The 26,630-nt window shown below is 42.4% G+C and overlaps 1 protein-coding gene across 6 annotated transcripts in view; it reads left to right on the top strand.

Annotated features, from left to right (window-relative positions):
- Positions 1–14,437: 14,437 nt before the first annotated feature.
- jade2 (jade family PHD finger 2) overlaps positions 14,438–26,630 on the top strand; it is a 162,202-nt gene continuing 150,009 nt past the window's right edge. For 2 of the 6 annotated variants that reach the window (XM_080201435.1, XM_080201441.1), the window contains exons 1-4: positions 14,448–14,536; positions 15,062–15,334; positions 16,012–16,219; positions 20,748–20,882. The gene's annotated coding sequence lies outside the window, so the exon portion shown is untranslated. Of the gene's footprint in view, positions 14,537–14,801; positions 14,887–15,061; positions 15,335–16,011; positions 16,220–20,747; positions 20,883–26,630 lie in introns of those variants that run through there. The other 4 variants (XM_080201436.1, XM_080201437.1, XM_080201440.1 and 1 more) reach the window with 4 other exon arrangements.

Genomic DNA, 26,630 nt, shown 5'->3' on the forward strand with positions numbered 1-26,630 from the left:
CTCATTGCACAATACCCAGTCCAAGATAGCCTATTCCTTGTTGGTTCTTCAGCATATTGATCCAGAAAACCATCCGGTATACATTCCTGACATTCCTCCACTATTGTACTGTGACGTATTTGACTCATACAATCCATATGCAGATTACAGTCACCATAATCACAGATGGTCCTTTAGCACATCTTTCTCTGATATCCTGTTTAATACTATTCCCAACATTACCACTAAGTTTGGTGGATATTGAATTCTCCCCGCTCCCCCCTTGCCACTCATTTGTGGTCTTGTTTCCTTGAATCCATCTTCCACTATCCGGAGGGGTACTGATTCATTAGTTGAAGGGACAGATTTTGGGAGGTGTTGGTGGGGTGGGAAGAGATATAATCAGCAGGAGATTTATTTGCTTTCAGTAGACCTGTTCTCCTGGGAACTGACTTCAATAATACTAACACTCAAGGCCATGCCTATTCAACTGTAGCATTATCTCCCTCTTTCTAGTGGGCTTGTCCTATTTCTGGGATGAGGCATACCCTGGGATGATGATAGAACAATCTAGGATCTTAGATGATAGATATGAGTGGGCAGTACTCCCAAGTTAGATAGTAATCCTCATGTGTTACTGAGGAGAACACAGCTGAATTTTGGCCTAATCCAGTGCTACAAGATCATAGAATCATACAGTGCAGAAGAGGCCCTTCGGCCCATCGAATTTGCACCGACACGTTGGAAACACCTGAACTCCCATCTAATCCCATCTGCCAGCACTTGGCCAATAGCCCTGAATGTTATGCCAAGCCAAGTGCTCATCCAGTTATTTTTTAAAGAATGTGAGGCAACCTGCCTCCATCACCCTCCCAGGTAGTGTATTCCAGACAGTCACCACCCTCTGGGTAAAAGGTTTTTCCTTACAACCCCCCCCAAATCTCCTCCCCCTCACGATGAACCTATGTCTCTTTGTGACTGACCCTTCAACTAAGGGGAATGGCTGACTCCTTATCTACTCTGTCCATGTCCCTCATAAGCTTATACACCTTAATCAGGTCGCCCCCCCCCCAAGTCTTCTCTGCTCCTCAAAAACAACCCTAGCCTATCCAACTCTCTTCCATCTGCTATGTCCTTAATATTCTATTCCATGACGACTGTTTTACAACACTGAATAGTTCATCAGTTGGCTTAGGAGGGTGTTTAAATTCAACCATATCATAGAATCATAGAATCCCCACAGTGCAGAAGGAGGTCATTTGGCCCATCGAGTCTGCACCGATCACAATACCACACAGTCCCTATCTCAGTAACCTCACATACCCTGCTAGACCCCCTGACACTAAAGGACAATTTATCATGGCCAATCCACCTAACCTGCGCATCATGGGACACCCCATTGGCACAGCGGTTAGCACTACTGCCTCATAATGCCAGGGACCCAAGTTCAATTCCAGTCTTGGTCACGGCCTGTGTGGAGTTTGCACCTTCTCCCCGTGTCCAAAGATGTGTGGGTAGGTGGATTGGCCATGCTAAATTGACTCTTGTAGCAGGGTAAATGTGTGGGGTTATGGAAATAGGGCTTCGGTGGGATTGTGGTCAGTACAGACTGGATGGGCCCAATGGCCTTCTTCTGTACTGTAGAGGTTCTATCGTTCTATGATCTTTGGAGTGTGGGAGGAAAGTGGAGTACCCAGAGGAATCCCACGCGGACATGGGGAGAATGTGCAGACTCTACACAGACAGGGACCCAAAGCCAGAATTGAACCCGGGTCTTTGGTATTGTGAGGCAGCAGTGTTAACCATTGTGGCACCGTGCTGCCCCATGTCACAGTTTACATAGTGCAATCTGGATTGATTAGTTTAAATACAGCATGTGGCTTTCTAGAGAGCTCCACTCTGCATGCAGTGCAAATTACACCCACATTTACATTGCTTTAAAAGTTTCTGACATATTCCAGCCTTCACTGTACAGTAACAGCAGAGCTTAAACTATGGCCATTCTCCATCCATCACCTAACAAAGCAGAAGAAATTACAAAGTTATCCTGAACTCATACCCATATAACTATGTTATTTTATACTTTAATTTATACTGTTGAAGAATAAGAGTAAACAGAATACTTTTCTTTACTTTTTGAGTACTTGCATAGTATCAGATTCTATCAGTTAGAGTCATAGAGGTCCTTTGGCCCAACTTGTCCATGCACTCCATTTTTACTACTAAGCTAGTCCCACTATTGCCCGCACTTGGCCCATATCACTTCATATCCATCTGTAGCTGTCTAAATCCTTTTTAAAGACAAAATTGTACCTGCCAATACTACTGCATCTGGGAGCTTGTTCCAGACACTCACCACCCTCTGAGTGAAAAGATTGCCCCTCTGGACGCTTTTGCATCTCTCCTCTCTCACCTTAAACCTATGCCCGCTAGTTTTAGAGTCCCCTACCTTTGGGAAAAGATGTTGACTATATACCTTATATATCCCCTTGTTATCTCTGTAAGATCACCCCAAATCTCCTACACTCCAGGGAAAAAGGTCCCAACCTATCCAGCCTCTCCTTATAACTCAAACCATCAAGTCCCGGTAGCATCCTAGAAAATATTTTCTGCACTCTTTCTAGTTTAATAATATCCTTAAATATAATACAAGACTGGAACCCCATGTAGACCACACTCGACAGGTTTGTTTTCCTGTAGGACATAGAATCTGGAATTCTATGACAATAAGCTACCAAGTTTACAGAATTCAGTTTCATACATTGCCAAGGTGGCATTTAAACCCACTGCTTTGCTGGTTCAGTAGCCTAACCATTATAAAACAGGACTTGTTAATGCACTTCCACCAGTATTGTATTTCAGGCTATGAAAAGCCAATTAAGCTTGATTCAGATTCTGTTCCCTGTTCTTCAGAACTGTTCTGGACCAATTTTCCATGCCAAAGACTCATAGACTGCCAGGTTTAGATATACCCATCAAAAGAGGTGCAGCATAGAAACCAATGTTTTCACACTTGTTTTCCATTGAGCAGGTGAGCTGGTCTAACCTCCTGTGCAGCAGGGAGAATCTGGAGAAGGGGAGTACAATATTGAGTCTGCTTGAAAGGACAGTTATAAAAAAAAATCTGGATCTTATGGCATCTCATTTTCATTTGTGAATGTAACATTCTTTCCTTTCTTGGCATATTCTCATTGCATGATGCACCACTAAGAGGGAACATGTTGCTGTTACATGTCCACAAATTCCATGAGGCTATTAGGAGAGAATTAGGAAGCATAGGTTGGACTAGGAGACTACAGGGTCTCGGAACGTCCGAAATGTGGAGTTTTTTCAAGGAGCAGCCGCTGCGAGTCCTTGATATGTATGTCCCTGTCAGGCAAGGAGGAATTGGTCGAGCTAGGGAACCGTGGTGCACTAGGAAAGTTGATTCGCTGGTTAAAAAGAGAAAGGAGGCTAATGTCTGGATGAGACTTGAGGGCTCAGGTAGTGCACTAGAAAGCTTTAGATTGGCTAGGAGGGAGTTAAAGAGTGAGTTAAGAAGGGCTAAAAGAGGACATGAGAAGACTTTGGCTGATAGGATTAAGGAGAATCCTAAGGCGTTCTATAGATATGTTAAGAACAGAAGGTTGGTTAGGGCAAGATTAGGGCCAGTTAGAGACAGCAGTGGGAATTTATGTGTGGAACTGGGAGAGATTGGAGAGGCATTGAACCAATATTTCTCTTCGGTGTTCACGCAGGGGGACATAAATGTAGCTGTGGAGAACACTGGGTTACAGGGTTGTAAACTGGACAGTATTGCAGTTGATAAGGAGGATGTGCTAGTTATTCTTGAGGGTTTGAAAATAGATAAGTCCCCTGGGCCGGACGGGATTTGCCCTAGGATTCTCTGGGAGGCGAGAGAGGCAATTGCAGAGCCTCTGGCTCTGATGTTCAGGTCGTCGCTGGTCACTGGTATAGTGCCAGAGGATTGGAGGATAGCAAATGTTGTCCCATTGTTTAAGAAGGGGAACAAAGACTTCCCCGGGAATTATAGACCGGTGAGTCTCACTTCTGTTGTGGGCAAGGTTTTAGAAAAAATTATTAGGGATAGGATTTATAGTTATTTGGAGAGTAATGAATTGATTGGAGATAGTCAGCATGGTTGTGTGGAGGGTAGGTCGTGCCTTACTAACCTTATTGAGTTTTTTGAGAAAGTGACTAAAGAGGTGGATGGGGGTAAGGCAGTTGACGTGGTATATATGGACTTTAGTAAGGCGTTTGATAAGATTCACCATGGAAGGCTTCTGCAGAAAATGCAGATGTATGGGATTGAGGGTGATTTAGGAAATTGGATCAGGAATTGGCTGGCGGATAGGAGACAGAGGGTGGTGGTTGATGGTTAGTATTCGTCATGGAGTTCAGTTACGAGTGGTGTGCCTCAGGGATCTGTTTTGGGGCCACTGCTGTTTGTAATTTTTATAAATGATCTGGATGAGGGTATAGTTGGGTGGATTAGTAAATTTGCTGATGACACCAAAGTCGGAGGTGTGGTAGATAGTGAGGAAGGGTGTCTTAGTTTACAGGGAGACTTGGACAAGTTGCAGAGCTGGGCCGAGAGGTGGCGGATGGAGTTTAATGCGGAAAAGTGTGAGGTAATTCACTTTGGTAGGAATAACGGATGTGTAGACTATAGGGCTAACAGTAGGACTCTGAATAGTGTGGATGAACAGAGGGATCTAGGTGTATGTGTACATAGATCCCTGAAAGTTGGGAATCAAGTAGATAGGGTTGTTAGGAAGGCATACGGTGTCTTGGCGTTTATTGGTAGGGGGATTGAATTTAGGAGCCGCAGCGTCATGTTGCAACTGTACAAAACTCTGGTGCGGCTGCACTTGGAGTATTGTGTGCAGTTCTGGTCCCCACATTATAGGAAGGATATGGAGGCTTTGGAGAGGGTGCAGAGGAGGTTTACCAGGATGTTGCCTGGTATGGAGGGGAGGTCCTATGAGGAGAGACTGAGGGATTTGAGGTTGTTTTCGTTAGAAAGAAGGCAGCTATGAAGGGACCTTATTGAAACATATAAGATGATTAGAGGTTTAGATAGGGTGGACAGTGATAGTCTTTTTCCTCGGATGGAGAAAGCTAGCATGAGGGGGCATAGCTTTAAATTAAGGGGTGGTAGTTATAGGACGGATGTCAGGGGTAGGTTCTTTACCCAGAGGGTGGTGAGGGATTGGAATGCCCTGCCTGCTGCAGTTGTAAATGCGCCTAGTTTGGGGGCGTTTAAGAGATCCGTGGATAGGTTTATGGATGGAAAGGGTTTGGTTTAGGTTAGAGGGTCATTGCTTTTTAACTGGTCGGCGCAACATTGTGGGCCGAAGGGCCAGTTCTGCGCTGTAATGTTCTATGTTCTATGTTCTATTCGTCAGTCACTGATGGTTGTAAAGGATTGAACTATGTTGACCTGTTTTGCTTTCCTTGTGGAGAAGCATTTCACAAGTTCTTGGAATTTTTACACAATTTTCTGTCACTAAGATTGAGGCCATCTGTTCAGCGCTCTCAGCTATTTCCCATCTTTCTCAAAGCCCATCAAACCAAGCTTACCCTAAAGATACCCCTGCCATGAACATGCATCTTTCTCTAATTTTTCTCCTTTTTCCCCTCATGCCCCTTCTAAGCTTGTTCTATCCATAAGGCTCACCCCTACTTCCTCGATCCTCTCCCCACTGCTCTTCTTCTGAGGCAGTCGCTCAGGATCGAGGATGACTTGCTTCCACTCCTGTTCTGAGATGATAAGTCCAATGCACAATCTGTAGACTCTGCCACATAAAGGGCAGATGGTGTTTGAAGGGTTGTCAAGAGGTTTGTGTATTCTCTTTGATACCTCGCCTTTGCCACTATCTGTTGCCAGAGAAGCGATATGATGTATTTGGTGCATTGCTGAATGAACCTTCTCCATTTCGGCTGGTCACAAGCTGGGGACTCCCATGTGTCAACAGAGATGTTTGACCTTTTCAGGATGCCCTGAAACACTTCCACCGAGCTCCTGGGAGTTTCCCGCCATGACTGAGTTCTGAATAGAGCAGTTGCTCCAGGAGTTTGGTAAGAGGTGTGCAAACAACATGTGATGTCCAGGGGAGCCGGCTTTTAATGCTTAGTACTTTCATGCTGGATATGTTGACTTGGGAGAAGATGCTGCTATTGGACCATCTTCCTTGCATCAGATTCACAAGATCTTGATCTTCACCACATGGCAACTCATTGAAAACTGCAAGGGACAATGGCAAATGCTGTATGTGGCCTTTTTCAATCTCATGAAAGCTGTAAACTCTGAAGGTTTATTGAGTATCCTCCTCAACTTTGGCTGCTCTCACAAATGTGGCACCAGCCATTGTGTACTCTGTGCAAGCTGTGATCCTCAGAACCACCACAGTCCCTATCGGAGTGAACATGGTAGGGGGAGGGATGGGTTTGGGGGTTGTTAAACAAGGCTGTGTCATCACATCAACTCTCTTCACTATCTTCATTGCTGCAATACTGCAGTTCACCTCCAGCAAATTGCTCACAGGCTTAGAGCTATTTTACAAAATATTCATTCTGCCTTCAATCCCAATCCACAAGCAGTCCAGTTTCAGTCATAGAACTTCAATATACAGATTACACTGTTATCTGTACTCACTCAGAAGCTGAGCTCCAGGTCATTGTTGACTCCTGCCCCACAGCATATGAGAAAATGGTTCTCTCACTTAATATCCAAAACACTAAGACTTACTTCCAAACAGCCCCCGACTAGACAATCAATCACCCAGCTTGCCTCTTCAGCCATATTTTAGTTGATATTAACAGTTAATAGTTAACAGTTCTCCCTTCAGGTACTATTCCTCTCTGCTTCAAATCTTCCTCCATCATCCCACTGCTCAAAACAAAACCCTTTACCTTCCTGTCCTTTCAAAGTAATGCTCCTTTCTTCTCTGGTCTATGCCTCCTTGTTTTTGCTTTCCAAATTTGTGTCCATCTTTCCTGCAATCTGGCTGTCACTTGTGACCTCGAGATGAGCTTCCAACAGTGTTTACATCCCATCTCCAAGACTGCCTACTTCCACCTCCATTAAATTGCCCAATTCCACTCCTGTTTCAGCATACCTGCCACTGAAACCCTTACCCATGCTTTTGTTACCTCCAGTGTTACTATTACAAAGTTTTTCCAACTAACCTCCCATCTTCAACTTGCATAAACTTGAACTGATCCAAACTTGTATCCAAACTTGCACTAAGGCCGATTCACTTGTCATCTCTGTGCTGCATTATCTCCCAGTCTATTAACATCTTGATGTTAAAATTCTCATCCTTGTTTTTATATTTCTTCATTTCTCCATCCCTCCCTGTCTCTGTAATTTTCCTCAGCCCCATAACATTCTGAGATCTCTGCACTCCTCCATTTCTGGCCCTTTAATCACTCCACCAATAGTGCCTCAAGCACCAATGAATTCCTATGAATTCCCATTAATTTCCTCCAAGGTATCTTTCTACCTCTCTCTTTTCCTTAAAATGCTCTGTTTTAACCAAACTACCTTCACTTGTGCTAATACCTCCTTATGTTTCTTGGTGTCAAATTATGTGTGCTAACAGTTCTGTGACTCTGTGCGGGCGCATACTCCCTGTGTCTATGTGGGGTTCCGCCGGGTGCTCCGGTTTCCAGCCACAGTCTGAGACATTGGTTAGGTGCATTGGCCATGCTAAATTCTCCCTGAGTATAACCATACAGGCATCGGAATGTGGCAACTGGGGGATTTTTGCAGCAACTTCATTGCAGTGTTAATGTAAGCTTACTTGTGACACTCATAATTAAACTAAACTAAAATTGAAGTGCACTGGAATGAGGTACTACGTGAAAGGCATTATATAAAAGCAAATTTTTATGTTGTTGTGTCTGAGATCAGGATATTGGTAAGAGCAAACCAGCAACCATGTAACACAAAGGGCTCTAATGTGCTTCACTGAGGACCATTTTCAGATGGGAAGAAGCAGTAGCAAACCAAAAATGGTGGTGTGTTACAGACTACCTGGTTTCTGTGACATGATTCACTCGTGGTTTTGGAACTGGCCAGAAAATATGCAAGCAGTACTTAAAACAATATCTTCCCCTGGATATCATCTCCCACACCCCTCATCTTTGAATGACCTACATCTAGTTAGGTTTTACAGAAAAGCCCCTAGATTTCTGGTCTACTCTGTTGCAAGCTGCCTGCCAGATCTCACTGAGCCATGGCAACTTGTCATGTAGCACTGTAATCAGACCCCACCATGAAAAGTATTTGCCAATGCCAACACCACCCAAAAGTCACCAATGTATCCAAACCAAAATTGTCCCCACTGTCTCTGGATTTTGTAGAAAATTTTAAAGAGTAACACCTTACCAGGTATTTACACAGATGACGCACAAATTCCAATGGATCTGATCTGGTAAAACGTAGATTTCTAAGTTATTTTGGAGCTCATTTATTCTCCCAGTTTCTTTTTCATAGCTTTTTCGTGGCATCTCAGCATCGTTGGCAAGGCCAGCATTTGTTGCCCTTCCCTAACTGCCTTTGAACCGAGTGGTTTGCTAGACCATTACAGAGGGCAGTTAAAAGTCAACCACATTTTGTGCACCTGGGGTCACATGTAGGACAGACCAGGTAAGGATGGCAGATTTCCTTCCCTCAAGGGTATTAGCGAGCCAGATGGGTTTTTACAACAAGCGATGATAAGTCCCTGGTCACTATTACTTTATTTTCCAGAATTATTAATTGAATTTAAATACGACCAGCTGCCATGGTGTGATTTGAGCCCATTCTTCGGATTTCTAACATTGACCTTTAGGTTACAAATCCAGGGGTGTTACCATTATGCCACTGTCTCCCCCACCTCTGCTCCCACCCAAACTCACCATCAATTATGTTCCATTTTCACCAGCTAAGTTGATGCCAATCTCACAGCCAATAAAGACTGAAATTACCCTGTATTATTTTTCTCACTCATTCCTTTCTTGCTTGTGAGGAGTAGTTGGTTATCCCTTAGAATGGCCTAAATTGTGAACTTCATAGGTGGGGAACTGGAGGCACCTAGAACTCTGTGGCATACTACCTTGGTGTAGAAACATGTAATAATAGTTGGCCTCCCATTCTGCTAATTTTGATATCATAATTAAAACTTGAATGCGTAAGCAAATTGGCAAACAAAATGAGTGTGCATCCTATAAAATTCTATTTTGTATGAAGAAAATGATTAAAGGATTTAAGGATTGATTCATTTTGTGTAACAATCTTTTCAGGGTTTTTAGAAGTAATTTGTAGTGTTTCAAAACTGAGAATATATATTTATACTTTCATTACCTGAAGCTTTCTTTGTTTTCCTTTGGTGCTGAATGTCAGTGGGATCATATGCTTCTTTTGTATTCCATGCTGTAGCAGTCACAAAATAAAATAGAAGATGAAGTGATTGGGCACTGTCTTCACACAAGAATGTTTGTGATTCTTTTCTCATCTGCTTTCCAAGCACATACCCCAGTGATGATATAGTCTGCAATGAAACATATCACACCACTGTAAAATATTCCCAACCAACCACCTCCTTTTGACATGATGAAGACAGAAATAAAACATGCGATATAACCAGCTTCTGCCGTTTAACATGGTATTGTCCCTCAAAAGAGAAACAAGGTGATTGAGCGGCACGGTGGTTCACACTGCTGCCTCACAGCGCCAGGGACCCAGGTTCAGTTCCAGCCTCGAGTCAGTGTCTGTGTGGGGTTTGCACATTCTCTGCGTGGGAGTTCCTTCAGGTGCTCCGGCTTCCTCCCACAGTCCAAAGATGTGAGGGTATGGTTGATTGGCCATGCTAAATTAACCCTGGTGTTACGGAGATTAGCAGAGTAAATATGAGGGGTTATGGGAATAGGGCCTGTGTGGGATTGTGGTCAATGCAGATTTGATGGGCTGAACGGCCTTCTTCTGCTCTGTAGGGATTCTCTGATTCAACAGTGGCTGTACTGGATAAATTATAACCGACTTGAGTGTTTGAGGAGAATTTTTTTTTCAGATTATTCTTTCCACCTTCTGCTGTCATTGACTTGGAGATATATTGCCATCACTGGTCCAAAACCCTGATATTCTGTAACAGCATTGTGGAAACACACCCACCATGAGAACTGCGATGGTGCAAGAACAGGTTCACCAGCACATCTTTTGGCCAACTAAGGATGGTCAATAAATTCTGGCCTTTCCAAAAACGCTCACACCTCTGAAGTGAATTTAAAAAGTGCAGAGAGGGAAGGGGGCAAGTGGAATGGAGAATTAAAGTGGCAAGTGACTGGGAGTTCAGCACTGTACTTGTGGACAGAGGTGAGCTGTTCAGCAAATAGCTCATCTTATCTACCTTTGGAAGAAAAGTAGGTAAATTACTAGTTCACCCAGAAGGAGTGTTTGAGGTTCTGGACAGTGGTCTGTGAGGAGATACATTTAAGAGAGCCATATGCAAATGATGCAGAGAAAATAAATAAATGAATAAATATAACTCTGTAGTATAGCGGACAAGATGTGTGATAAATGCAATGTTACATATTTATTAGGGAATCCCCAATGTGGTTTGCTTATGGTAAAACAGGTGATACATTACTGCTGCAATTTTACAGAGCCTTGGTGAGACCACCCTTGGAATATTGTGGAGTTTGGGTCCCCTTACCTAAGGAAGGATATATTTGTCACAGGGGGAGCACAGCAAAGGTTCACCAGACCAATCCCTGGGATGGCAGGATTGTCCTATGTAAAAGGAGACTTATTCTCTAAAGATTTGAAGAAAGAGAGGTGATCTCATTCAATTGGGCATAATTCTTGCAGGGCTCAACAGAGTGCATGCAGAAAGTATATTTCGCCTGGCCCAGGAGATTTGAAGCAGGGGGCATAGAGTCAAAATGGATAGGCCATTTAGGACTGAGATGAGAATGTTCTTCACTCAGAGGGTGGTTAATCTTTTGAATTCTCTACTATTGAGAGCTGTGAAGGCTTAGTCATTGAATACGTTCAAGACAGGGTGACAGATTTTTAGATATTAAGGGCATCAAGAGATGTGGGGCCAGTGTGGGAAAATTACATTGAGGTAGGTCAGCAGTAATCCACCTGAATTGTGGAACAGGTTTAAGTGGCTGAATGGCCTATTTCTGTTCCTATGTTTCTTTTAGACAATATAGTCGGCTTACATTAACACTGCAATGAAGTTACTGTGAAAATCCTCTAGTCGCCACACTCCAGCACCTGTTTGGGTACACTGAGGGAGAATTTAGCATGGTCAATGCACTTAACCAGCATGTCTTTCAGACTGTGGGAAGAAACCAGAGCACTCGGAGGAACCCATGCAGACATGGTGAGAACGTGCAAACTCTGCACAGTCATTGACCCAGGCCAGGAACTGAACCCGGGTCCCTGACGCTGTGAGGCAGCAGTGCTAACCACTGTGTCACTGTGCCACCCATAATGAATTATTCTGCTAAAATTGTGACTCTTTGCAGCCAAACAAATTTCCGTTCAGGTACAAGTGAGGTTAATCAGTGTTCAATTTCATTTCGATGAAGGAAAATTACAGATGGTAAACTTCTTACAAATAGAACATAGAACATAGAACATAGAACATTACAGCGCAGAACAGGCCCTTCGGCCCACGATGTTGCGCCGACCAGTTACAAAAACAATGACCCACTAGCCTATACCAATCCCTTTTCGTCCATAAACCTATCCACAGATCTCTTAAACGCCCCCAAACTAGGCGCATTTACAACTGCAGCAGGCAGGGCATTCCAATCCCTCACCACCCGCTGGGTAAAGAACCTACCCCTGACATCCGTCCTGTAGCTACCCCCCCTTAATTTAAAGCCATGCCCCCTCGTTCTAGCTTTCTCCATCCGAGGAAAAAGGCTATCACTATCCACCCTATCTAAACCTCTAATCATCTTATATGTTTCAATAAGATCCCCTCTTAGCCGCCTTCTTTCCAACGAAAACAACCCTAAATCCCTTAGTCTCTCCTCATAGGACCTCCCCACCATACCAGGCAACATCCTAGTAAACCTCCTCTGCACCCTCTCCAAAGCCTCCACATCCTTTTTGTAATGTGGGGACCATCAGTCAAAATTCAGCATATCATTCCTTTCTAAATAAATGGATCCTTTCTTCAGTCAGAAGATGCATTTAGCACTCCTGCGTAACAAGGCATTTTATGATATCAAAAAACTTTGCTTTTCTCCCAGTATCTTTTGAGGTTTAATGCAAGAAAGTGTACATAGGTGGCACAATGGCATAGTGGTGAGCATGCTGCCTCAGAGAGCCAGGGACCCGGGTTCGATACCCGGCTTGGGTCACTGTCTGTGTGGAGTCTACGCATTCTCCTGGTGCGAGTTTCCTCCCATAGTGTGAAAGATGTGCTGGTTGGGTGTGTTGGCCATGCTTAATTCTCCCTCGGTGTATTTGAACAAGTGCCAGAGTGTGGTGACTTGGGGATTTTCACAGTAACTTCATTGCAATGTGACACTAATAAATAAACTTTAAACTTAGGTGTTATAAACAAAATGTATACACTATTCATATCAAGTCACCCGTGGCACTGCTCATAGTAAGTCAAGAGGATTCAGTGTTTTAGAAGGACTGAAGTATTATGTTATGAACAAATCTCTATGTATTATTTTTATAGGCATGTAAATGAAAGTCCATTTAAGGCCGTAAAGTCTAATTTGATTAATCAAACACTGGGATTGTGTAGAGGACAATTAAGAGGCTGCTAATATTAGTAAGCACTGAACAAGCTAATTAAGAGACTGCATATGCTGACTTCACTGTTCTGTGTTCCTGGAGAGTATTTTTCTACTTATCTTGAAGAAAGAACTTGCTCTTTGAACTGTGACACAAAAGGTTGAGTGCGACATTTGAAGTGTGGCAGACAGAAATTGAATGGCTCTCTGAGTGTGTCATCTTATTATAAGATATTTATTTTGATGTACATGCTGTAATTCATCCTAAAATGTAGGGAAATGTAGTCTGTTAAATCACAGCATACACTCTAACAAATATAAAACGTTATCTAGTGTCAGGAACTTACTTGAATTTAACTGAACTAATCTGAATCCTCAATTTTGTGTGTGGCAAATTAAACAGTGGAACATCTGCACTGGCAGCATCCTGAAAGATTTTAATTGTCAAGTGCACCTTTTTAATATAAACATCAGTTCAGCTAGGACATTTAAGTATAAACGTTTTCTACCAAGTGAGGATTTTTGTTATATTTTTCAAGCTGTGGATTTTTTTTCCCTGGAACGTAGCCATAAAAGTTTAGAAAGGGTTTTTTTTCAAACACTTGGATGAATCTGGAGTTTTAGTGAAACTGTGTTATCTAAAGAGCATTGACTGTCTTTTCTCAGGCTGTACCCTCAGTCAAAAGCAAAGTCCTTGAATGCTTTACACACAATGGAAAGCAGTTTCTACCAGTGCACTTGAAGCAAAGAGACTTTCAGCACGAACAAGTCCCTAGGTCGTCTCATACCATAAAATATTAGATCAAACCATTTGTGTCGTTTTTGTGTGTTATTGTGTACCAGATATATACTAAACTGTTTAAAAAAAACTTTTCTCCCTTCATGCGAGACCACCTTTGCCTCACTTCCTCACTGCAAGTATTTGAAACAAAGAGAATAAATAGTAGCTGAAACTTTCGGAACTTGTTGAGTTGGTGTAATGAAAGAGAAACGTAATGGATTTACATGTTATCTCACCCGATTGTGATTAGATTTCCATTTAGTTACCCTGCACTTTAATGTGCAATCTCGTACATTTCACGTGATTATAAAACTATTTCCGTATCCACCTTTGGATATATATAGTCAATAGTTAGTTCAGCATCTAATAATTAGAATAGGCTGACCGCCCCCCCAAAAAAAAGTGATCATCTGCTCATGAGTGCATTGGGGTGGGAAGGTTGTGGATAACTTTATTAAGGCTTAAAATGTACCTGGGAGATTTAATATATAGTGTTTGGGGTGGGGTGTAGGGAGGTGGAGGAGCACCTTACATTCCAGGTTTGCTAATCGCTGTCAGTAGCTTGCCCTGGGTCAAAATTCTCAGCGTGAGAAGTGAAGGTGCCACCTTTTGCAACACCACTGGGGCGACTGATTAATGTTAAAATGAAAAATGCACGCAGAGGAGGGGAGGGAGGAAAACTGACAAGTGCTATGTGATAAATAAGTGCAAGATACATATTATTTTATAAAGATATGCATCTGCACCCTCCTCTCCGCCCCCTTAGTGCACCACTCTTGTGTAGTTTCCCGAGCTGTCTTTTGGTGCGTTACAATATTTAAGTCAAAAAAAAAGACGCCGGCTTTGACGCAGGGAGATCTTGTCTTTTTTTTCCAAGAGGCAATTTTAAGTACGTCATTAATATGGCGCCAAAAGATTTTGAAGTATGAGCTATTTCGTTGCTAGGTCCTGTAGTGTACGCCCGTGCCAAAAGAGAGAGAGAGAGAGATCGCCTTCTTTCCTGGAGGTAAATTTCCCAAAGTGAGTCTGCCTCCCGCGATCTAACCTTTGGATTTTTTTCAATCCCACTACCCAACCCCCCCCCCCAAAAAAAATACGATCAGGAAGGGCACTTTTTTTTAAAAAAAGAAAAAAAACCAACAACAAGGAGGGAAGATTTTGTTTGTAAGAGAGGGGAAAAAAGATAAGTAAGAGAAAGAGGGAGGGAGGGAAAGAGAGGAGGTGGGGAGGGGAAAAGCCACAAGATGCAGTTTGACACAGAGAGAAGGGGGGGGGGGGGGAAACACACACACACACACACACACACAAACAAACCCGGAGCGAGAGGATCCAGGAACGCAACAGGAACCTGCATTAAAGTAATCTGAAAGGTGGGATTGGGAGAGTGAGTGAGTGAGTGAGAGGGGGGAAAGCGGAGCTGCAAACTGTATGTATGTGTGTGTGTGTCTCTCTCTCTATGTGTGTGTGAGAGTGAGAGAGAGCGCCCATTGCATTTCATTGGCAGCCATCTCAGCACTGTGTAACTGCATGTTTTTTTTTACAGAGAGAGAGAGAGGGAGGAGGGAAGAGAGAGAGAGAGAGATTTAAATGTATTAATGTGCATCGGATCGATGTGCGTTTCCTCCTCCTGCGCTGCACGCTCTCTCTCTCTCTCTGCTTTTTTTTTCCTTAACATATATCAGCACCATCGCATTCATATTACAACACCATCATCATCAGCATCGTGGCCCGAGGACAAGTCACCGCAAAAAGAGAGAGAGGGAGAGGGGGATATAAAAGATCCGAAGCTTTATAAGCAAGCAAAAAAAAAATTGCGTGGTAATTATTATTGATCGTTTATAAGTAGCGAGCTGAGTAACTGTTTTATTTGTGGGAGGTGTGTGTGGGGTGGGTGACTGAGGAGGGGGGGGGGTCTGGGATCTGCATACCCCCCCCCCTCCCATAGACACACACACTCAGGCGTGCAGAAATCACCCTCATTTTGCTCCTTGACTTTTTTTCAAGGGGGGGGGGGGTGGAAACCAGAAGTGCAAGGCTGAACTTTTGTTTCTATTATGGATAATATTCTACCGCTTGCCTGTAGCTGTGTAGCAGTCACTGCAGTCCAGGAGTCCCAAAATATTGTTGACATTTTTTTGTTGTTGTACCCCCGCCTCTCCAAATTGGGGGTGTGGGGGGGGGGGAGAAGGAGAGATTGTCATGTTTGGTCTGTGTGTGTGTGTGTGTGTGTTTGAGAGGGGTTTGTGTACAGATGCAGATCTTAGGAGTAAGGAGGGAGTTGAGGAGGGAGAATTGGGGAAAGAGGGGGAAGAGGTTGAGAAGGAAAGATGTGCATTTAATTTTTTTTCAAACCAAATTCTTTATTTGGTTGCATGATTGTGGGTTTGTGTACGATCCACGGGGTGTTGGGACAACCGTTTGCAACGTAGGAGCTGTTTTTTTTTAAATGATACGTTTAATAAATGGTGCCTGTCTCTCTCTCTGTGTATATGTAGGTTCCTGAGTGCAAGCTGCGCTGCTGACTCTAGGGGGAGGTGGCTCTTGTTTATCCCGAATTCGCTGCGCTCAGGTTCACCGGGGGGAGGCGTGGCTGCTCAATATCACCCCTTCCAGCAAACAGCAACACCCACCCAGAAGACAGGAGGAAGAGGAGGAGGGGGGGAAGAAGAAAGGCAAAAAAAAGTTGCTGGATCCTGCACGCAGGTATAACTTGCAGCACGTTTTTAACACTTATTCAACCCCCTCGCCCCTCTTTTTTTTCCTGCCTGGATGCACAACTTAATGACAGATGCACACGTGTTGTTGCCTGATGTCGTGTGGCAATCACTTGACCAGTTGACTGAGTCACGCATTCAGTGAAAGCCCACAGATTGAAGATGTGGACCTCACCCCCCCACCCCTTTCCACCACCACTCTCCCAGAACTAAATTAACTGTCCCTGTGCTGAAACTTTTTTTTTGGTTGGGGGGGAAGAAAGGTGTGGTTTAAAACAACAGACTTTCAGCATCTTCATTTGCAAAGAATGCAAGCTGTAAAGCACCAGCTGTATACATTTTTTTTGTAACAGCTCTTTGAGTCAGTTTCTGATTATTCGCGTTCAAAATTAAGTTGTACGGAGGGGGGGGGGTGGGGCAGCTATTCTAATATTGCAATACAACTTGTTTCTAACATATGTTGCTTGTTTATTGGAAAGTAAAGATGACATTTCTAACATGCAAACATTTATTGTCACGTATTATATACAGTGAAAAGTATTTTCTTTGTGCTATGCAGACAAAGCATACGGTTCATAGAATATGTAGCAAAGAGGGTGCAGAATATAGTGTTACAGTCATAAAAGGTAGGTCCATTCAAAAGTCTGCTGGTGGCATATTAATTGTCAGGTTAAAGAGAATGCAATTCACAATGGGCCATGTCACAAGCAAAGTTAGAAGTGATTGTGATCTTTCTGGAAATGATTGAAGCCTTTCGATTTAAAATAAACTCAGCATTTCCATGCAGGCTGTGTTTGCAAATAGTTTGGATTTCAAACCAGCAAATGGACTTTCTGAAGTTTCTTCTGCACAGTCAAAGTGGAGAGGGAAATGTGACAGTTGTACTGTGGTTCCCCTCCCCCTTTTGCGCATCACTTTGCACACTGCTGTTCTTGTGGTTTGTGTATTGTGTTCCTTCCTTGCTTCATTGCTTTGGTGAAGGGCAAAAGCATTTTTTTAAAAAGCTGTGATCACATGTATGAGTTAAAAGGTAGTGGAAACTCTAGAGGTCAGTATTATGCCTGAGATTACTCGTAGATACTTGAAAGTGGGGTTAACAATGAACTGTCTATGATAATCAACTACAGTATCCTTTACAAAGCCCCATATTTGTTTGGAGCTGTGAACTCAGGGGTAACTCCTTGAAGCACTTGCAGCCCTTGTCTGTACTTGGTCTGTTTTGAAATGAATTGCAGTGGATTGATGGTGTGCAGATAATGCATCAAGTGACATAATGTGCAGGAGTACTGAAGTGCAGTAGTCAGATGCAATTTTGATGTTCTGTGTAGATTGTGTGAACTAGTTGTGTCGCTGAGGGGAAATGGTATTGGTACAGGCAAAAAAATGTGTTCAGGTCCTGTGCCTGAAATGGGCAATGAAAGTCCGTTGTTTATGCAATTAGAGGGTCTAACACCCATTTGTGATACTGTTCCATTGCCCAAATGCACTCAGCACTGGGCTGGCCCTGTTGAGTAATGCTTGCTCTACTTATGGCTAAACCAGTGGGTCCTTTAAGGCATTGTCACAGGCTGTCGCTGAAAAGCTGAAGTTTTTAAAAAAAAAATGACATGCCTGAATGTGGAGCTGGGTGGCATGTTCTATGTTGAAGCCATGGGCCACTGTTGGCAATAGCTCATCTCCTCACCTCTGATTGCAACCACAACACCTTCCCCTGTAGCAGCAACATGTCAACCTCTCTATCTGTGTGAATGAATTTCTATCTTAGAAAACTGTTCCAGGGTGGTTTTTGCACACCTCCTAGTGGTGGGTTTTAGACTGATATTGTTGGAAGGCACAAAGCATATAGTCCACCTGTTCTTGTGTCTACTATTAATTGTGGCCTAAGGAGATCAAGGTAGGCAAAATACAACACAATGAGACCATTTACCTTCAGATAAAGATTTTTTTGAGTAATATAAACTTGTACAACTGAGGGAGCAGATGGATTTTAAACAGATCTTGCTTTCTGTGTACAGTACCAACTTGGATGTCAGGTTTATAATCAGTGGATGAAATGCATGCTGTCAAAGAAGTCTGTAAATGGGATTATGCCACAACTAATTGCTCAAGCAGGTAGTTGATTCTAATTTGAAAAACCTGCTATATCATTGACCCCTATAATTAGTAGCATATTTCAACTACGTATTTGCAGTTTAATAAATCATTTTATGTATAATTACATCAAGACTGACATAAGCAAATATATGATGAGTATAGCATGACTGCTCAAGTTTCTAAAAATATTATTATTCGATATGAGTGACTCTGATCAGGTCACATTGATAGCTACTCCTTAGTGATATTCAGAAGTTGGTGATGAACTTTCTGTTGAAACCATTACTGTAATTGTGCTGGTTCTCCTAGAATTTAGTCAGGCATTCCAGGACTCCAGTACGTAGTGACAGTGAAGGAATGGTGAAATATTTTCAAGTTAGGAGGGTGATCTGGAGGGGAACTTGGAGGTTGTAATAATACTCCCAAGAATCCCCTTCTCTTGGGAGGCAGTAATTGTGATGAGTTGGTAGATTGCATCCTCTGGATTGTACATATCGCAGCCATAATGTGCCAGTGATGAAAATGTGGATGATGAGCCCAAAGGAAGGGACATCAATATGACAAACTGCTCCGTCCTGAATGGTGCCAAACTTCTTGAGTGTTATTGTGGTTGTGCCCATCCAAGCAAGTGGTGACATTACCATCACACTGTAGCCTTTCAACCCAAGTGATTGCTACTGGAGGACTCATTGATGATGACACATGTAAATATTGGGGAGGAGGCTGGGCTTTTTTTCTTGGAAATTGTTTTAGCCTGACACTTGTGTGAATGTTATCTGTCACTTCTCAGCACAAGTCTGAATGTTGTGCAGGTTGACATCAGCTGTGTTGTTGGAGGAGTGTGAATGGAGCTAAACCTTGTAGGTTCCTTAGTGCCATTTATGGTTGAATGCCTCCTTGTTGTATAAAGGTTACTGTTACTGTTTCTCTGGCAGTCAACACTTGTGGAAATGTTTCATTCAGGACTGTAAATGAGATCTGGAACTGAGTGGTCAGGCAGAACCCAGAGTGAGCAACATTGAACAACTGGTGATTACGTTGTCCATCACTTTGCTGTTAATTGGGGAGGGCTGATAGGGCGTTAATGGGTTTAGGTTTTTTTTGTAGAAAGGACACAGCTGGTTTCCATATTGTCAGGTAAATGCCAGCATCATAACTGTAGTAGAGCAGCTTGGTGAGGTCAGCTAACTCTTGTTTTTAGGTCTTCAACACTTCTGTACATAAGGGGAGCTTGCAGCCACGAGGGCTTTTATTGCTTTGGCGCACGTTCTGCTTTGGGTCTTTGTTGTCATGCTCAGTAGAATGCTTTCTTGATGTTCAAAGATTACTCTGAACCCTCAGAATACCAAATGATGGACATATATATTTTGAGTACTTTTTTTTAAGTGTTAAATTAACATCCATCTTTCGTAAACTTAATTTCATCCTTTCTTACCTCTGTGCATCCCTTCCCAGCATTTGAACCTTGGTATGCAATGTTCTGAGTTTTCCTTCTAAACTAATTCCTGAGTTAGAGGGACTCGCATTAAAACAGTGTCGATCCTGGATAAGCACGCCTATAAAAATCTTTGTTGGAAAATTTCGCTAAAATTCAATTTGCCACCCCTCCCCTACACTACTGTGCAATAGCAAAATTGAGATTTCAAATTGATCTGGATGTACCATGATACCACTACATTCTCTGAATTTCCTCCAGATGAGTTGCACCATATTTGTACATAAGAAATCTGTTGTTGTACAGCTAAATGTGTACTTGAAAGATCCAACAGACCACCGATCCCTTTAAGTTGTGGTACTTCAGGGAGGCAGTTTATAATATGAGTAACTTTATTGACAGCTGAGCAGTGAGGAATTTGCTTCCTCTTCCTGTCCAGTACTCTAGGGTCAATTATACTCTGAAATGTATACTGCCAGTCCTCTGCCATAACAGAGTTTTCTCTACTTTGCTATTAACACATAAATCTTTTGCCCCTTTTTGATTTTAAAGCCCAAACACCCCACCACTGCATTGCATCAAGATGACATCTCCATTTCCAAATGACCATCCTTATTGCCTGTTTGAGCAAGAGTGACAATTTCTGATGATCTCTATTTGATGTTGTGGACTCACACACAAACTAGTTTATGACTGCTGTAAACTCAACAGTCTTAGAGATGCTAAAGCTAGTAGGGAGAGGAGACTCAGTTCACCAGTCCCAGCTGGATTTCAAAGCAGGTGCCACAGATGGAAAAACATTGTGCAGCCCACTACTCTACCCACTCTGCTACTTTTTCACAGGTTGTTCAGAAAAACAGAAACGGTCTAAGTATTCTTCCATGATGGCAGAAAAAACACACCAAAAATGACTCTTATTTGTGGTACTTTTTTTACACACCCTTGTTTTGAACGAAGACAATGTGGTAACACTTCTGCTCGTGTTTAGATGGCTTAACACTCGTGGAAGCACCTGATTGGTTGAAAATGCAGTTACAATCCACAATACAAGATGTAGCTACTGGGCAAGTCATCTGGGAAAACAGACAAATTCTTTGAAAAGACCAGAAGATTGTATCATAAGGTGAGCATTTCTTACTGTATCTGATTCTTAACTGGCATTATCACTACCCAACACTTGTGGATTGATTGTTTCATCCTGCTGTTAAAGTATTTGCTAGTTGGATCAATATGTCTGGAAGATCTTGTTTTTATTCTTTCATGGCATGTGGACGTTGCTGGTTGGACCAGCATTTATTGCCCATCTTTAATTGCCCTTGAGCTGAGTGGCTTGCCAGGCCATTTTCCTGGGCAGTTAAGAGTCAACCACATTTCTGTGGGTCTTGAGTCACGTGTAGGCTAGATCAGGTAAGGATGGCAGATTTCTGTCCTTAAAGGACATTAGTGAACCAGATGGGTTTTTGCAGCAATTGATGATAGTTGTCATGTCCACCATTACGGAGACTAGCTTTATATTCCAGATTTATTAACTTAATTTAAATTTCACTGGCTGCTGTGGTGGGATTTGAATCCATGGCCTCCAGAGCATTTTCCTGGGCTTCTGACTAACCCAGTGACTTTACATTATTAAACTTGGATTTTTTTCATTACCTCTTGAGTTTGTTGTCTTGCTGTCCTTGTGGCCTCTTTGCAGTTCTCAGCAACCCTTTTGGGATGCTTATGTGCCTTTTTACCCAGTTGGAAGCAGTTTGTGTGTGGGTTCCCACAGTGTGACCCTCCCGCCCCTGTTCTGGGAGGTGCTTGGCTTTTACTTGGTTTCAAGCCATAATTAGGATTGACACCACAGTATGTGGAATTGCTGTTCAGTGTGTGAACCAGTGTTCTGCTGCCCTAGCAATGGAACACCAAACTCAAACTTTACTCGAAATACAGGTATTGCGGATGCTAGAAATCTGAAATAAGAATAAGTGTTCTGGCAACATCTGTAGAAAGAGTCAGGTTTAATACACTGTTCTGCAGAATTTTAAATGTTGTGTTACAGAGTTTACAAAGTTTTTATGTTTAAATTGAAGTTTTGATGAAATCTTATGTTTGGTCATTTTAATCCTATATTAAATGAAAATGCATTCCTGACTATAAACAAATGTCTAATTAAACAGGTTAAAAACCTGCAGTACTGGTGCCATGTTGCTGATTAATCTACTCAATAGATATGTATCCACTTTAAACAATGCTCAGTGCATCAGTCCAGCTGTGGAGTGTACTAGTGCGGGATTGATGAGGGAGAGATGTACTGTGAACTATTGTGAACCATATAAGGGAGTGGAACAATAGGTCAGAAGGGCAAAGCATCACTAAACAGAAGGTGCAGCAGGTGAGAGCAATTCAGGCACATATTCAGCTGTGTTTTTATATATTCTTGGAGGAAGTTGTCCAGCTTGAAGGAAAGTATTCAGGTGAGCAATGAAGATCACTGTCTTAGTCATCACACTGATGGACATAGAAGTGAATATCAATTATTTTACATTGCTGTCTGGGTAAGTATAGGGACACCTGTATACTAGGAGCTGAGAAAGATTATATTACACAGATAGAATAACTATACAATTAACTGAATCTCCTTTGCCATCTGCAGCTATCAAGTTTTTTAAAACATTTCAATGGAATTTATACACTGTGACACTGTGGTACAGCATTTGACTTTTCTCCAAAGTTGCTGCACCAGTCACATTGATGTTATTTTTCAATAGAAGACAATATTCCGGCGTCACGATTGTGTCAGGACTGGTGGTGGGTGCAAAGCAAATAGAACGCTTTACACAATAAGAGGAAATCACTATGAATGTTTATTGATGTAGAGTCTGGGAGATACTGAAGTTTATGCAGATGACATAAGATTTGTGTAAAGTACATACTTTGGCAATGATTTTCATTTGCATCAAATTCAGGGCATTGTCTTTTGCTATGAAACATATACTGTACATAGCAGTAGCCACAAACTCGTCCTGTGGCTTTTTCTGCAGAAAATCCATAAAGACAGCAAGAGCAATCTGATATTGCAGGACCATCATATACACTTCCGCACCTGCACACTTTGTGAAGCACTATGGAGGACGTCAGTGAGGTTGCAAGAGTGAACGCAGGATGATTCACAGCTTATGAATGAACACAGTAAGAAGTCTCACAACATCAGGTTAAAGTTCAGCTGATTTGGAATCACGAGCTTTCGGAGCACTGCTCCTTCATACTGCTGTTGTTGATGGAGAACTAGATGTTAAAGTTTTAAATTTTAAGTATATTTATTGATGTCACAAGGCTTACATTAACACTGCAGTGAAGTTACTGTGAAAATCCTCTAGTCGCCACACTCTGGCGCCTGTTTGGGTACACCGAGGGGCAATTTGGCACGGCCAGTGCACCTAACCAGCATGTCTTTTTGGATTGCGGGAGGAAACCAGGGCACCCGGAGGAAACCCACGCAGACACGGGGAGAAACATGCAGACTTCGCACAGACAGTGACCCAAGCCAGGAATCGAATCCGCTGACCACTGTGCCGCCCAATGTAGCTCACTCCATCACATAAGAACATAAGATCACGATGGCAATGTCATGCAAACGCATTCATAATTCAACCACTAGTATCACGAACAACAATTTCTATCTCTAATTGCCACATTCACTCCATTGAACATCTCAGTTGTTTCCCTGAAGTCAACTCTTAGCTTCTGCTCAGCACCTGAGTTTCTTTTCATTTTGTCCCATCTCTACTCCTATTTAGCATCTCCAACAATACTGTTAACTTCAGATTGCCTCCAAAACTTCACCTTATACATTGCAACACACAAAGAACCACAAATCACTTTTGTCTCTGGCTTTATTTTGGCCATATTAAATACATATACTAACACAGATTTACAATTGTTAATTTTCCTGTCTTCTCCATCTTACTGGCACATTTTTAATTTGGTATATTTCGGAGCAGAAACTTGTCTTGGGCTGTAGTGTTTAGCGGGTGATATGGCGCTAACTGCCTGTTATATGCTCAGCTTGATATTTCGTTCTACTGAGGTGAACGGAACTGAATATCGAGCTGGGAGTATAAAGGACGGTCATTATAAACCGAACCACCAGATGAAGCTCGCAACTGACAGCATGAAATCAGAATAGCTGTCCTTCCACGTCAGCTACTTTTTAAAAAATGCTGTCTTCACTTGTTTTATGTCTGTTCACACAATACCACTATCAGTTCCACAGCTGTGACCTGTGTCTTCAACTAAATGGACTGGACAACAATCCTTTTAGTACTTGCAACCCAGAAACCACCAAATCACACAGAACTCAGTTTGCTGTCTGTATTATAGCTAGCCCATGTGTTAGGTGTGAGTTAAAGGGGTAGCAGGTTTTACATTTTCATGAACAAATGTGACCCCACTTCTCGTACATAAGAACATAAGAAATAGGAGCAGGAGTAGGCCATCTAGCCCTTCGAGCCTGCCCCGCCATTCAATAAGATCATGGCTGATCTGAAGTGGATCAGTTCCACTTTCCCGCTTTCTCCCCATAACCCTTAATTCCCTTGTCTGTCAAAAATCTATCTACCCGTGACTTAAATATATTTAGCGAGGTAGCCTCCACCACTTCAATGGGCAGAGGATTCCAGAGATTCACCACCCTTTGAGTGAAGAAGTTCCTCCTCAACTCCGTTCTACTAAGAACATTTGGAATGTTCCCTGGTTCTACCAAAGCCGAGAATCTTACCAAGTGTTAACAAAGCCTAAGACTGTCATCGGAGCTATTAAACTGCACACCCTACCAAGTACACCTAAGCAACATATCCTAAACTCCAATTGGTACATTTTAATAGCATCGGCCTGTACTTCCTTCAGTTTTGAAAATGTTACAGGATAAAAATTGAATACCCATAAATGAAATATACACAGAAGGGCTACTTATCGACACTTTACACACAATACTGTAGTTCAATGACCAGAGCACTAGTAAAAATTGCATAATGCCTGATTATAAAAGTTGTAATTCAGTTTGTTCACTTGCTGCATTTCACAGCCCTGATGTTATTCCCACTGTAGCAGAAAGACCCTTTCTTTAAAAAAAAGCAAGAAAGAACTTGCGTTTATATCACATTTTCCTGTTGTTGGGACATCCTGAAGTGTTCCAAAGTTAATGAAGTACTGCTGACCAATATTTGTTGTTATTTTGTTGACAAAACAGCAAATCCTTAGCCTCACTATAAGCAGTGCCATAGGAGATCTGTTTGTCTCCTTTAAAATTGTCAGATGTTGTTTTTTCTTATTTTCTAAACAATTCAGTTTTACTTTTACATTAATTGTAAAAGTAAGGTAAAAGTTCACCCACTGTTTCATTAACATGAGTATAAGTGCAGCTGCGCAATCCCGTTATACTCTAATGCATCATGTTCTATCTCATGTCCTGCTCACTGTGATGCAGTATTGGAAAAAGTAGATGTAGAAAAACTATGAAATAGGCTTACTGCCTATTTCAACTTGTTGCAGATCAAAAGCAGCCTTTCTCTGTGCCACAATGGTTGCCTAGCTTTGGCTGTGTCGACCTTCATTTTGTAAGGCACTTCTTTGTCACTTGAGGGCCATTTAACTCTTCTTATACTTTTTACCTAGTCATTATCAGAGACAAAACATAGCTACCTGTGAGCAGAAGCCTCTGAATCCCTTGTACACTGAGGAGTATACAAAAGCAAATCCCTAATACATCTTGGCCACCAGATCCCAATATCTTCAGAGCCAAAATTCATGCAAGCTTTCCCACCGCCTGCGCCCCCACCCCCCCACTGAATTAACAGACATGGTTGGTCTTTAGGAAAGTATTAGTTAGAAACTCTCTGTGGGAAGAGTGCACTTCACTGAAAATACTGTTCACATGCAGTGCCAGCTCCTGCAGGAAAACCTGCAATCACAATCATTTGCTTAGCTATCTTTCTTCATGTCTGTGAATATTACCAGTGCACTCAATATTTGGGGCACTAGCTTGTTCGGAGCAGTGGCAGGTGATGTTTATAACATCACACAGTGTTGCCATTTGGATTTGCACTTGTCAGGTAGTTGACATGTATTTTTAGGGGAGTTGGAGAATTGGTCCAGTTTGGCATGCCAGTAAGGTAGCAATGTGAGAAGACATTCCAGTCCTATCGTGATGCTGTGTTCCTCAAAGTGCACAGTGCAGCAGGTGAGATGAATGCAGCATTGCAAACTCACGACAGCTACCGCCCCCTCCTTCAATCTTCTCAATGGAAAGAAATGTACCATTGTCCAAATCACTTGAGCTAGTTGTTACTCGGTAGCCTTCGTCCTCAGGAATTCTGTTCTTCCTGAGCTCTTCACAGATAATTGTCATTTGATTGAATGGCTTGTAGGTGACAAAGGGTAATGCATGATACTTTGGACAGTGATCCAATTGCACATGGTAAGAACGGATGCTGAGGAGTGCTACGAAAAAGCACATTTCTCTCTGAATTATCATTCAGTTCTCAGCTCTGCCACTTCCTGACCTTGCAGGTCCACTGGGGATTGAAAGGAATCTTTTGTTGCCTGAGTGGATGAGGAGGTGCTCAGCAATATGCTCCAAAACGTGTATCTCATACAGCTGTTGTTTGATGTGACCTGCCACCCCAAAAGGTCTTTATTGAATTCTCTGGGAGTGTAACAATTGCTGCATTGGAGGCAATGGGAGTTTGAAATGAGTCCTCCGATCGTCGCTTGGAGGATTCCTCTGCAGAGAAATGACAGTTACTTCATTGCAGACCTGAAAGCTTGTGGCATCTCAGATCTCTATCCCTATGTAAGATTGCAGGTATTTGCAACCTCCATGAGTACGTGA

The sequence above is a fragment of the Carcharhinus amblyrhynchos genome, chromosome 13, assembly GCF_965287045.1.
Source record: "Carcharhinus amblyrhynchos chromosome 13, sCarAmb.v2.hapA, whole genome shotgun sequence".
NCBI lineage: Eukaryota > Metazoa > Chordata > Chondrichthyes > Carcharhiniformes > Carcharhinidae > Carcharhinus > Carcharhinus amblyrhynchos.